The 14,102-nt window shown below is 38.1% G+C and overlaps 1 protein-coding gene, 1 long non-coding RNA gene and 1 pseudogene across 4 annotated transcripts in view; 2 read left to right on the top strand and 1 right to left on the bottom strand.

The window, feature by feature from the left end:
• The window catches only part of LOC142138405 (uncharacterized), a 54,728-nt gene that overhangs the window by 3,151 nt on the left and 37,475 nt on the right, over positions 1 to 14,102 (bottom strand). The gene's annotated exons all lie outside the window — the stretch shown is intronic.
• Positions 2,483 to 3,402, top strand: LOC142140588 (olfactory receptor 8D1-like; annotated as a pseudogene).
• The window catches only part of LOC142138401 (uncharacterized), a 135,261-nt gene continuing 132,826 nt past the window's right edge, over positions 11,668 to 14,102 (top strand). For all 3 annotated transcript variants that reach the window (XM_075195050.1, XM_075195049.1, XM_075195051.1), the window contains exon 1: positions 11,668 to 11,864. The gene's annotated coding sequence lies outside the window, so the exon portion shown is untranslated. The remainder of the gene's footprint in view (positions 11,865 to 14,102) is intronic.

Here is a 14,102-nt window from a genome sequence, read left to right as displayed (position 1 = left end):
TTCCTCAGCACTACTACAGACACAATCCAAGGGTTGTGGGGTGGGCTGTACTAGTTTCTAATGGTGGAGGGAAGAAATATGTAATTACACTATGCTTTTAAACAAAGATGTAGCAGACAGTCAGTAAAACTTCCTGCAAGACAATCAAATCTGAATCATTATTCATTACATTTCTGAGCATTTTTACATGATGTAACTATGAAGCAACACTAATGCTTTGTGGCAGCCGCTTGATTTACAAACCATTGGGCCACTCTCAGCTTTTGCAACTTGTTGGACGATCGTTTCACTGACATTCAGTGTGTAGTATAGAAGTGGTTTTCCTAAATAAAATATCAGTACTGCTGTTATTCTCGTAATTCTGACTACTGCTACCAATAGCTTGTTTTTCTTCCATTTTTCAAGTGTTATTAATTTACACTTGTGTTTTTCACTTGTTGTTTGACAAATCTCAACTTCAATTCCTTTGTGGGCAAATTAAAATATTAATTAATACCTGATCTTATACATTATCCATTCCATTATAATTAATCTTAAAAAAGATTTTCAAATATGGTCTGTAGAGTTTTACCCTCCCGAGGAATAAGATCTTTTGTACTGTTTGTAAATATTTCCTTGATGTCAGTGGTACTTTTCAAGATACTTTATATGATATCACCTTTGGATTATATTGCTTATAATATTACCATTAGCCTCTAACATCACCTATTACACAGCTAATAGTGGGGATTTCACCAAACGAAAAATCCTGACAAGATGATTATTTTCTTTATTTTAGACCCAAAAAACTGCTTCTCCACCAAAGTGCATATTTCTTAGAAATATCTGTATACAGAGTGCATCTCTTTGTCCTCCCATATCTCACGCATGCACCAGATTAGGTTACATTACATTAATTACAGGTAAGGAAAAGTGTTTTTATCATGGTTTTGAAACTCTCCTCCGTGCATATAAAACTCCAACATTATTTATTTGTTTTGACCGGAAAGGTGTAGCATGTCCAGGATGCAGGGGTTAATGTTTTCAATACTATGCTATAAATAATTAAATTAATAAAAAATAGCACAATTCATATTTTAGAAGAAGATATGTACAACAGCATATCATACAATGTATACTGAAGGGCAATTCTGGGATCGTTTAGCTAGAGCAGTTATTTAAAGCATAGGTATGGTCCATGATAGAGCTCAATTTCCCATCCAGCATCAAATGTATCTGTATTAATAGATAGTTTTAAACATTTCCAGGTGTAGGCAAATATACATTGTTAAAAAAATGATACATTTATTAAGTATAAATTATAAGCTATATTAGTGATCAAAATAGGGGATATTTGCTGGACTTCCTGACACTCTTCATAACAAAAGAAAAAAAAATTAGAAAAAAATGTTTCAGTTACCCTTGCCTCTGCCTCTATAAATACAGTAGACCAAGGGGCAGCACAGTGGCCTAGTGGTTAGCACGTCTGCCGCACAGCACTGGGGTCATGAGTTCAATTCCCAACCATGGCCTTATCTGTGTGGAGTTTGTATGTTCTCCCTGTGCTTGTGTGGGTTTCCTCCAGGTGCTCCAGTTTCCTCCCACACTCCAAAAATATACTGGTAGGTTAATTGGCTGCAATCAAAAATTTACCCTAGTCTCTCCCTCTCTATGAGTGTGTGTCTATAGTAGGGAATTTAGACTGTAAGCTCCAATGGGGCAGGGATTGATGTGAATGATTTCTCTGTACAGCACTGCAGAATTAGTGGCACTATATAAATAAATGATGATGATGATGAAGGGATATATTTACTAATTAAATTGTGGCTTTGAAAAAGTGCAGATGTTGCCTATAGCATCCAATCAGATTCTAGCTGTCACTTTGTAGAATGTACTAAATAAATGGTAAACAGAATTTGATTGGTTGCAACATCTCCACTTTTCAATCTCGCAGTTTAGTAAATATAACCCAAAGACCATGATATATATATATATTTTTGAGGTAAGAAAATAAAACTAACTATAGGAAAAATTAAGGCAGATTGTATTTTTTGCAATTGCCTCTTTTATCCTAACACCTATAAAATTATAAAATTAATTATCTATTTAAATATACAACTAAAAGAAAGCCCAGCAGCCCTGCCCCTCACCTGCCCCCAGAAAATCATTTGCTTGGTTAAGTTAAATAATTAAAAAGCTATCCAAGGTAAAGCCACAACATTGTTCAATAAGTCTGATCACAATCTTCTGTCTTGAAGGGGTTAAAAGTATATAGTATTGTCAGCACATAGGATTATTACACATGTAATTTATATGTTTTATAGTTCTCCCCTAATTATAAGTATTATGTTCTTCTTGTTTATACATCTTGTACTGTAGTTTTGTAGATGATATCCACTAGAAAATAATGCAATTATCACATTCAATCCTATTTTGTTTGTGTCGTATAGTAAGTTAAATCAGTAAGTATTTCTCTTTCAGATTTACTACTTAAACTGAGTTGATGAATGTCACAAATCAGACTATGATGATCTACTTCATTATTAAGGGGATTTCTGACGCTCCGGAGCTCCAGGCTTTGATCTTCGTCCTGGTCCTTTTCATGTATCTCTTCATTCTTGGTGGGAATATGACTATTGTTCTATTAGTCTGTCTGGACCCTCAGCTCCACACTCCCATGTACTTCTTTCTGTGTAACCTGTCCATCTTGGACATGTCCTCAAGCACAGTCACACTGCATAAGATCCTTATTAGCTTCTTAACAGGGAATAACACAGTTTCTTTATATGCGTGTATGACTCAGATGTTCATCTTCATATCTCTAGTGTGCAATGAACTGTTGATGCTGACGGCCATGAGTTATGATCGTTTTGTTGCTGTCTGTAACCCATTGCATTATGCCACAGTCATGAGCCCTTGCTTATGTGCTTCTCTGGCCAGTGTCTGTTGGGCTTCAGGTTTCGTAGAATCTTTACCTCTATTTGTTTTAATTTCCAGGTTCTCTTGTTATAAATCACAAGAAATAAACCACTTTTTCTGTGATATTATGCCCATCATTAAACTGTCTTGCAGTGACACTACGCTCTCCAACCTCTTGATTTTTATCTGTGGACTTTTCCTTTCCATTTTCCCCTTTCTCCTCACCTTCATTCCTTACATCTTCATTATCCAGACCATACTGAGCGTTCGTTCAAGTGCTGGAAAACATAAAGCTTTCTACACGTGTTCCTCACACCTCACAGTGGTCATTCTACTCTATGTGATCTCATCTGTCAATACATGAGACCGACCTCGATGGACACTTTAGAATATAGCAAGCTGTTCTCTTTGTTTAACACAGCTGCTGTCCCCATGCTTAACCCACTGATCTACAGCTTGAAAAATAATCACGTAAAATCTGTATTGAAACGTCGGTGGTTTTAGATGACCACGTAATTCGACACAGATGGAAACATTTGTTAGAGCAGTCATTTTTTGTAACCTAAACGGACCAGTTAGATATTAGCTTTGTTCAATCTAGGCTAAGTTAAATTCATTAAGGGTAATATCTGACTGCTAACAGTCACAACCATTTGTTATTAAATCATACTTGCCGAATTTTTACCTCTGCCCTCTGGAGTTCACAGAGGGGAAGTGAAGTGTGAGTACAGAGGGGAACAGGGTAAAGGGAATCGTTTCATCACTAGGAAGTTGGAAGGATGCGGGAGAAAGGCCTGCTCTCCCAGGAGAGGTGTATTAAATAAATAAGTAATTGAAACTATCCATATTTGTGAATTTCTGGCATCACAAACACAAGCATATCTTAATCTCTACAAGATATAGAACACATTGGTGTTAGTTTCTTAAGTTCATCTGAGACACATCGGAATTCATGAAAAATAGAACAGTGGGATCTCAATGAGATCATACACACAAAGCAACATACAAGGGTGCTCACAGTGCTGTACACGACGCGACTGTGGTAGACCTGAATGCAGACGCATACACACCTATCAGGAGCCAAATCAATTGGAAGGCTGGTGCAGCAACATGCAATGATGATGACAATGAGCAGAACTAGCTAGCTACTCCTGATTGGGGGATTGTGAATTGATCCCTGCAGCTGTTAATGCTATATTATTGTATAAAAACAAATATTCATCACCATTTATTTATATAGCATCACTGATTCCGCAGTGCTGTACTCATTCACATCAGTCCCTGCCCCATTGGAGCTTACAGTCTAAATTCCCTAACATACACACACACACAGAGAAAGAGAGACTAGGGTCAATTTTAATAGCAGTCAATTAACCTACTAGTTTGTTTTTTGGAGTGTGGGTGGAAACCGGAGCACCTGGAGGAAAGCCAAGCAAACACAGGGAGAACATACAAACTCCACACAGATAAGGCCATGGTTGGGAATTGAACTCATGAGCCCAGTGCTGTGAGGCAGAAGTGCTAACCACTTAGCCACCGTGCTGCCAAACACAAAAACTAAACCCACACAGGGGCAATTAACAAGTGTCATATATATTAACATTGTATAAACATAAAGAACTGTAGATGTAATAACGTCTCCTACATAAGAAATGTACATGCACATCGTGAGAGCATCATGAAAAATAGATAATGCAGATTACATCATGCAGGCAAGGTAATATATCACAATGAAATATGGAAACATTTGATATGCACATAGGCAGGCAGCGTGACTGGGTGTTTGCCTGGCATGGATCACAGCAAGCAATCTAATTCTTGCAGCTCCTCCAGGACAAAGGGTGATATTCTCCATTTGTATCAAATCTTTTCATGCTTTTCTAACATATTTTGACTTGTATACAATAACCTTTCATGACCAACAGTGTCATTAACTAGGCTGACCCAGTCGCAGAGATTCGGCTGCTACTGTGCCATTCTCTTCCTAGTTATAATAACTGTGGCCAACATGAACAAAGTGGACAGTAGCTGTCTTATAATCTTATCCATTCTGCCCCCCAGAGCTAGGTCAAAGAGGCATACTCTTGGACTAATTGGAGGTTCACCCACTTCAAGTTTCAATATGCAGTCGATGACATCACTTTAGAAGTCAGACACCATCAAGCAATCCCATATAAGATGCTAGAAGGTGCTCAGCTGGCTCTCACGCTTGAGACAAGTCATTCCACTAAATTTAGATAGCCATAGAGGAGTGAGATATACCCTATGGAGGATAAAGACCTGGATATGCCTAAATTTTACAGATGCAGTCACCTTATAGGCACTCTTAAGTATTTCACCCCAGTCCTTATCACTAACCAGACCTAAATCAGGCAACTTGCAATCCCAGGAGCCTGCTGACACCAAAGCCATCTAAAAGAATCAAGTATATGGAAGAGGTAAGGTTTTGGGGACCAAGTCTCACCAACATTAGTCTCAGTGGGTTATCAAGAGGATGGGGAACAGTCCCACCAAACTGTGAATCAAGAGCATGCTTGATTTGTAAATATCTATAAAAATAACTCCTGGGAACACCATGAGACAATCTAACTTGGTCAATGGATCGCAGAACACCTTCTTCATACAAATACCCAAAGTAATGAACCCCAAAATTGCACCAGGCAGCTGACCCATCCATTTGCTGTAGCTCGCCCAGTCATTATTAAGCCAAAGGGGAGTTTCCAAATCATATCCAGAGTCAGAAGTAAGCTTAACCAAAAGGTGTTAGATTTTAATTGCCTGGGATACCAGAGGGGGATCCAGAACAGTGCGTCTGCCTGCCATGAGAATATGTAACCGGGACTGTGGGGATCCTGTGTCATTAAGAAAATAGTCATAAAGATCAGTACGGTCTCTTGACATCAACCACTGCCTAATATGCACCATTTGTGAGGCATAGTAATACAAACAAAGGTTCAGTAGAGCAAGTCCTCTTGTTCTCCTGGATCTACATTAAGTGGTAAATTTAATACGAGCTCGCTTGTCTGCCCATACAAGCAATGAAAAATAATGATCTATTTTTTAAAGATAAACCGTATATATCCTTGTGCTTGCTGTAAAACATACAAGAACTTTGGTTGCAACATAATTTTGAAAAGATTGACTTGACCTGTAACAATGATTGGCAACAGTTTCTAAGCATGCATCCTACTTTTTAAATGGTAAATTTGAGGCTGAACATTATATTCAATATAACGACCCATATCATTAGAGATCCAAATACCCAGGTACTTAAATTTGGAGTCAATTGCAGAGGTAGTTGGACATCAGGACCAATTGGGCAGGATCCCTTAAGTGGAGAGGTATTAGATTTATCCCAGTTGATCTGTAACCCAGAATATGTTGCAAACTTGGTCACTACAGATAAAGGAATGGCAAAGAGAACTGCATGTCTGACAAAAATGTAATAATGCAGGTGACAGAAGGCATACATTGTAATCTTTTCTATTTTTCAATACTTGTCAGTTTTGAAAGGGTCTTTCAGTGTAAGGTGCAAGAGATAAAACTGTTGATACAATACGCGCACACTAAATTTGGAACGTTAGTCAGCATGCATCATGGTTAGTGAAGAGTCAGTAACAATCAGATGTCATTAGAGGGACAGAGGCATCAATAGATATTTAGACACGTAGATACCCAATTGTAAAGAGCTACCTAATTTGCTGTATATAAACAAATGGTGATGCTCATAGACGAAGGTGGCCTGCAACCATACTACAAAACTTCAAAGATTATGCACGCAATGCATTTTGAATATTACAGGGCATGCATCATAGATAGTGAAGCTACAGTAACAGGCAGAAGTCATTGGATGGACAGTGGTATGAATGAATAGAGTTTGACATTTATAAAAGTAAATCAATGAAGGTTGCCTGCACTCATACCAAAAGCTTCAAACAAAAATAGGTCATGATTTACTTTATATATTATCTATAATTGAAATATTTTGCACCTGAATCCTAAAAATTTAACACAATTATATACTTATAATAATAGTAATATATAGAAATACTATACATGCTTTTGAATGCAATCTCTTTTTTTTCTCTCTCTCTCTATTCTAATGTCTCCAGTGCAGTTCTGAAAGTTGTGCATGGAGACCAGCATAGTGTCTGATAGGGGAGAATGGTTGCAGATGAGATACAGCAATATGGGACTTCTGGCAGAAGAGAGGATCAATGTGTTGGTGGGGCCAGTGGCAGCATGGGTTGTCTGGCAGCTTGGAGGGGAATGCAAAAGATGGGGTGTCTGGCAGCTGGGAGGAGAGTGCAGAAGATGGGGTGTCTGGCAGCTGGGAGGAGAGTGCAGAAGATGGGGTGTCTGACAGCAGTAAAGGGGGTTGGAGCTTTGGCAAATGGGGTGCCTGGCAACAGGGATGGGGAATGTGGCTGATGGGATGTTTGACAACAGTTGAGGGGGAAGTTGTGGTAGATGGGTTGTCTGACAGCAGGGTGTGGGGGGTGTGGCAGAGGGGGTATATGGCAGTATGGACGGGGTGGAGGGAGATGTGTCATAATATTGGGGTGTCTGGCATCAGGGAGGGGGAGAATGACAAAGAGGGTATTTGGCAACATAGCAGGCTGGAGGGGGGTGACAGATGGGGTGTAAGAACACATAAATATAAGAAGGAAAACCACAATGTACAGTCTGGGAGGGCAAGACATATACATATAAGGGGGAAGCACACTACAATGTAGAGCAGCCAGGGTGGGAGAACATATAGATATAAGGGAGAGCCTGTGGTCTGTGTATTCACCAAAAGTGATCTCATGGATACAGATGATCAAACTTACAACTCTATAGCATCTGTCAAACAAAGGTTAACTCTGACACACACTCATTGTCTCACACACATTGACAAACAAACACAAACACACACACACACACTGACTGCTGAGCTGATGAAGAATTGAGTTAGGATGGGTGTGATGACATTTGGGGGCACACCTATACTTTGTTGCCAGTGAGTATAAGAGAACCAGCTGGGGTCCCATTAACAGAATAATAGCACCTATTGAAGAATGGAGTGTCATCTGTACCCAGTGGATAATCAATATAAAATAAAAATGTACCCCACATGGCCCTAAAGAGATGAATTATAATAAATCACTTCTGATTAAAAATCAATACAAGATAGTACATAGATAAAAATCAGCTTTCGACAACATCAAGAATGACAGCTAATATGTTACGAAATTAGAGCTAGGCCTATATGAATAGAGGGGGATGTGATTGCATAGACACAGGAATGTGTGGTGGATGTTCAAGAATGCCTACAGTTTACCAAAGACATTCCGCTTGTATTAAGTAATGGCACTATGTTTTGGACACATTTAGAGTACACATTTCTCATGCACCTGGGAGCACACACACATTCCATCTCTCATACACATACATTTTTCATATACTGACACATTTCTTATTCATACTGACACACACTTACTCTCAAACACACAGACACACCAGCTCCCATACACTAACCTCTTCCTGCTGTGCTGCCTCCATCTTCCTTTGTTGCAGTGTAAGTAGTGGGCTTGTCTTTACTCCAATTGGTTGAGTGACTGTGCGACATCAGCCAATTGGAGCACAGGAGAGGCAATGAGTAGTTTCTGCATGAGCAGCAAACTGTACTAAAGAGCAGCTCAGACTTCTCCTGAACTTTTTCCATTGTGCACAGCAACAAATGGAAGATCGTAGGGGCCCTGGTGATCACATTCTGCTCCTCAGCAGTGGGGTCCACCAAGGATCTCCCTGGAGGGCCAGTCTGATGATTTGTCGGTTCCTCATCTGGTCTACACACAACAGACCAGAGTGAAAGACAGTGGGGAGTAAGACAGTGGTGCTACAGGACACCTCTGATGTAGTATAATGGACAGTGTGCACTACGCTTTAGCAGTCAATTTTAGGGGAAACTGTGAGGTTCACACATCAAGGCAAGTATGGGGGAAAGAGCATTGCATCTCCTCTATTTCTTCCATATTTGCCACCGGAGGGCTGCGTTACATAGCCGTCTATTGGGAAGGGGGTGGAGGATGTCCAGAACAAGAGTAAGGCAAATTATGGAGTGGACTCATGGTATGTGATTAATTATTGCCATGCACTAAATCCTTCATCACCTCTGCGGTGGCAGTGATCAGCTCTGCTCCACTTATGGGCAAAGCTGTTATATGTATTACCTAAGTATTATATATTTTGAAGCTCTTTTCCAAAAATGGAGCACCAGGGACCTATGTATGTTAGTGCATAGAGACCTATGTTTGTACACATAGCTTCTGAGTAGTTTAGGCCTGCACAGATGGGAGTAGGGGAGCAGGGGATGGGAAAGGTTTATCACTTGAAGGGTGGCTTGAAAAATAGATAAAATGTTTCTTGGTCTTTCAAGAAAATTTAAGAGAAGGAATCACTGAGCACTAATACACAGTTGTTATTTACAGTTGTTACTACACATATTAAAGTCATTTCAGTATTCCAGATAATATCAGCAGGTTTTGTGTATATTCTCATAGAAAGAGAGGGTGTGGCTATCAGTACTAGCCTGAATAAGGATTGCCCCGTGAGTCACAGTACCCAAACTTAAACCCTAGTTGGCGCTATTGGCTGTAATGTATAAAGTAACGCTGCAGTCACAATGGGTAGTGGGTATACCCGATTTAAATTACATATAAGAGACATTGGAGGGGGTGTCTGCGCTAAACAATAACAGTAAGAGTGTAAAATATTAAAAGTCACGTTCCCTATTTATATAGTAATACCTCGTCTGTATCAGCTACAATTCTCATCTCATTTCTGGGATCAATAGTATTACATCAAATCTCTCTTATTATTTACAACCATTGGTGACTAAGAATCCGGCTACAGTTATTCATAAAAACTGACATTATTGTCATGTATTGCAAGTGATATACAGCTGATTGGATCATTTCTATCACTATGTGTATATTTTTAATGAACATATAGATGCATATGTTTTCTGTCATAATTAGATGCACTTGCCATTATTTATTGATAAAAAAAATTTTATCTTTCTATTTTTCATTTTTATGAATGTATTATATTTACCGTATATACTTGAGTATAAGTCGACCCGAATATAAGCCAAGGTACCTAATTTTACCACAAAAAACTGGTAAAACTTATTGACTCGAGTATAAGCCTAGGGTGGGAAATGCAGCAGCTACTGGTAATTTTTTTTTAGATTTATTCATTATTATGTTTTTAATTTACATCTGTATATGCATTTTTATATCATGTGTGTTTTTCAGTTTATTGCTATTTTGTAATTTTGATGTATGCTTTCACCCCCTATGTACATTGTTGTGGAAAATAAGAATATGTATACACATAAAATACAAATAAATTATTAAGTGTGTAAATTGTGAAATTTGAAAATCTATTACTTGCAGTTTGGTGGGGTTGTCAGTTGTCAGGACTTGAGTTCCAGGGTCACTCTCACACGTTTGCAGCCACTATCAGAAAATATTTTGCACTCCTTTGGGACGTACGGCATCATATTTGCCACAGCCTCTATTATATGTGCATCCTCCTGGAGCCCATATTGTCTTAGCTCTTCCTTGATACACATCTTCACATGCCGGCGCTCCAGTGGCAGAAAGGGAATGAAGAAATCAACTATGTTCTGGTCAATGAGGCTGCTGTGAAAGAATGCACCTTTTTTGTTGTAAAGTGCTAGAGAGATTTCAGGCTCCAGATCCTGTAACTTCATCTCCTCCCTGTCTTTCCCCATTTTCAAGTTCTCCGGCACCTTTGTGTTTATCAGGTTGCCATAATCATTGCTGCTGAAAAATGTAGATCGCTTTAAGGTAAGACACGCCGTTAAAAAAAAAAAATAGAGAGAGATTTTTTCAGCCTTTTCCTTCCCCCGCAGTGGAACGCATGTGCGTTCCACCAACAGGAAGTTCGGCATTTGGAACGCAAGTTTGCGTTCCAAATGCCGAACTTCCTGTCAGTGGAACGCACATGCGTTCCACTGCGGGGGAAGGAAAAGGCTGAAAAAATCTCTCTCTATTTTTTTTTTTTAACGGAGTGTCTTACCTTAAAGCGGAACTTAACAACTGAGGGACCGGACACCAGGTAAGTTCACCCGTGTATAAGCCGAGGGGGCTTTTTTCAGCATACAAAAATGTGCTGAAAAATTGGCTTATACACGGGTATATACGGTATATATGATTAAATTTGCTATATTGTGTTATTAAATAGGGAATGTGACTTTTAATATTTTACACTCTTACTGTTATTGTTTAGCGCAGACACCCCCTCCGATATCTCTTACAATGCATCTCATGTTTACTGGGTACTGAAGTTTAAAATTTACACAGAAACAGAGGTGGAGGAAACTTAGTTTAGCTTCCATGACACCAGATAAAGACCAACCAGACTAGTAATAGAAAGAGTTAAAAGTTAATTATTCTTGATTTATTTATCACCCATAATTCTTCCTTAACTCCATAACACCTCTTATAGTCTAATATTGTTGCATATAATATTATAATCTAAACTGTGTCGTGGAAAACTAAAGGAATTCAAATCATGAGAACCCAGAGAAAAGGTCTACTACTACTGCTAGTAAATCTATACATGTTTTACCAAATTTGAATTATTCACTAGTATAGGCAAGTGAACACCCTATGGAAATAAACCAGTAACTGATGTACTGGTCTCGGCACATGCCAGTAGCTGAGGCTGTTTATTTTTGAATTGTAATCTAGAACATAACGCATCATCCCACCTGAGATATTCAAACTGCCTCATATCTGATGAGCATCGTGGAAGTGATCAGACACAGAGACACCAGCTCCTTGTCTATCATCAGATATACCATCCAAAGCTGAATCCTAGTGGCTTTAGTCACATAATATACAACACCTGTAGCTATATATACTACTTCCTTTGTACCAGTGAAAATACAGGTAAGTCCTAATAAGCATTTTAAGATTTGTCAGTTTAAACAACCTGGTTATTATAGAAAAGTAAAGGTAGGATGCTGGATTGATTTAAAGAAATAACATGAGCGGAAATTGTATTGATAGATAGAGCATATATTGCTGGTACTATATATACAACTCTGAGTTACTTACACTGTAGGGTGCTTGTTAAAGTGTTATGCAAATTATAATTAATTATTAATATTATTAATAATATTATTTTTTATTATTTTTATAGTGTCCACTACCTTTTGCTCTACTGTTTCACCCATAAATAGAGTATTTGGATGTTTTTTGTTGATACCCCTTTCAACACAATCATTCTTATTATAAGTTCTTATAAGACCGGTAAATGATGTTTAACCTTCTTTGGTTATAAATCTCACTCTGCACTTGTGCTCCCCCATTGTGGCATTGCTGGTATTCACAAAGAATCCCTATACTATTTCCTTACAAATTGGCTTTCCACCTGATATTCACACTGGCTCATAGCTGTTGAGTTTTGTGGAAGTGACCAGACACAGACAGGGCCGTCAAGAGGAATTTGGGGCCCTGATACTGCAACTTTCTGGCCTCCCCTCCACACACAGTGGGAGAAGAAAAAATACCTAACTGCGAGCCTTGGACCCCAAGGCAGGCCGGGCCCCTGTAATTTGTACCCGCTACCCCCCCTATCAGTGCCACTGGACACAGACACTGTCTATATATCTAATCAGACATATGGTCCACAGCTCAATCCTACTGGGCTCATACATAGAATAGACAAGACCTATTGTACCAATGTAAACACAGATGAGTCTTAATAGGCATTTTATAATTTTTGTATTTAAACTGTTGTTTTATATTATAAATACTGAAGTTCCCAAAAGCCTGTATGGTGTATGTACTGATGATATTGTATGAACAATGTTTTATTATGTTATAAGGAATATCTCTGTAAATAATAACTCACAATTATTGTTATTTTCAAGGTCACTATGAGTTAGTTTCCTCACTAAACAGGAAATCAACTCACATCATTCCACAATATCGAGCCCTAATGTTCCACCCACAATTATTTGGGGCAATGAGATAGACCAGTGTGTGTTGTGACCTCTAATAGTGTGACTATTCTGCCAAATGACTCCAACAAGACTATCCTTGGTACTACAAATGATAGCCTGGGATGGAACAACCTCCTAACTGGTTGATATAAGAGGGTAAAAGCTTGTAGTGAGGTATTGGTTACATACAGGTGTCAGACAACTTAAACCTTGACATTAGATGGGAATGTTTTCATACACAATGGGAATGTTTTCATACACATTTGTGAAAGTTACAAAATGTATTTTTATATTATGCAACTTGTATTCCTTGATTATAAACAAAAATACAGTCACTCCACGTTATTCTGCCACAAAGACATTTAAAATTACTTAAGTTCATCAAGAAATAGAATATTAATTTCTTAATTTCTTAATGCATATTTGCTAATATGACCTGTTTCATAAAGTATACATTTGTCTGGTACATTATATCTCTAATTAATTAATTTAAAATGTAATAAGCAAATTCTGGGATTTAGGTAACTCGGAATTGTGTTTGGGGCATTTTTGGGGAATGGTTTATTTTGTTCCTATTTTTATTTTCACAATAGTGAGAGGTATGATATACAATGGATGCATCCATTGTGTGACCTGAGCTAACACTAATAAGAATACAAACTCCCTATTTACTGACTCCCAGCCATAATCTTTGTCATATGGCTTCTTCCACTGAGTGAAGGAGAGGGGCGAAGCTTTAACTTGGGCTCAGTTAGTTAGTTGATGGAACATGACAACTGATACCAGATTAATTCAGCCTAAAGTGTGGATACCAGCAAGTCACATATCTCCCAGATGTAAAGGTTATGAAAAATAGGTTGTATCTATATTTTTGAATATGGTGAAAGCTATAGAATACATTTTCCCTTCCCGATCATAGAATGCATATATCACTATTTGTACATGTATTAATATACATCTATAAATTATTGCAGAATTCACATTATTGATCTATTATTTAGATTTAGATTTTTGATATGCATGTACCATACTGTATCTTCTATTTGACAATTGGATTTAGACCTAGAATTTATGTTATATTATTTATATTGATTTGTATTGGCATTCTATTACTTTATTAATACATTTTATTAAAGCTTAATAAATTAATTGCAATGAAAATTATGGTCATAAAGGGATA

The sequence above is a fragment of the Mixophyes fleayi genome, chromosome 2, assembly GCF_038048845.1.
Source record: "Mixophyes fleayi isolate aMixFle1 chromosome 2, aMixFle1.hap1, whole genome shotgun sequence".
In the NCBI taxonomy this organism is placed as follows: domain Eukaryota; kingdom Metazoa; phylum Chordata; class Amphibia; order Anura; family Limnodynastidae; genus Mixophyes; species Mixophyes fleayi.
This window is presented reverse-complemented; position numbering and strand designations above follow the sequence as displayed.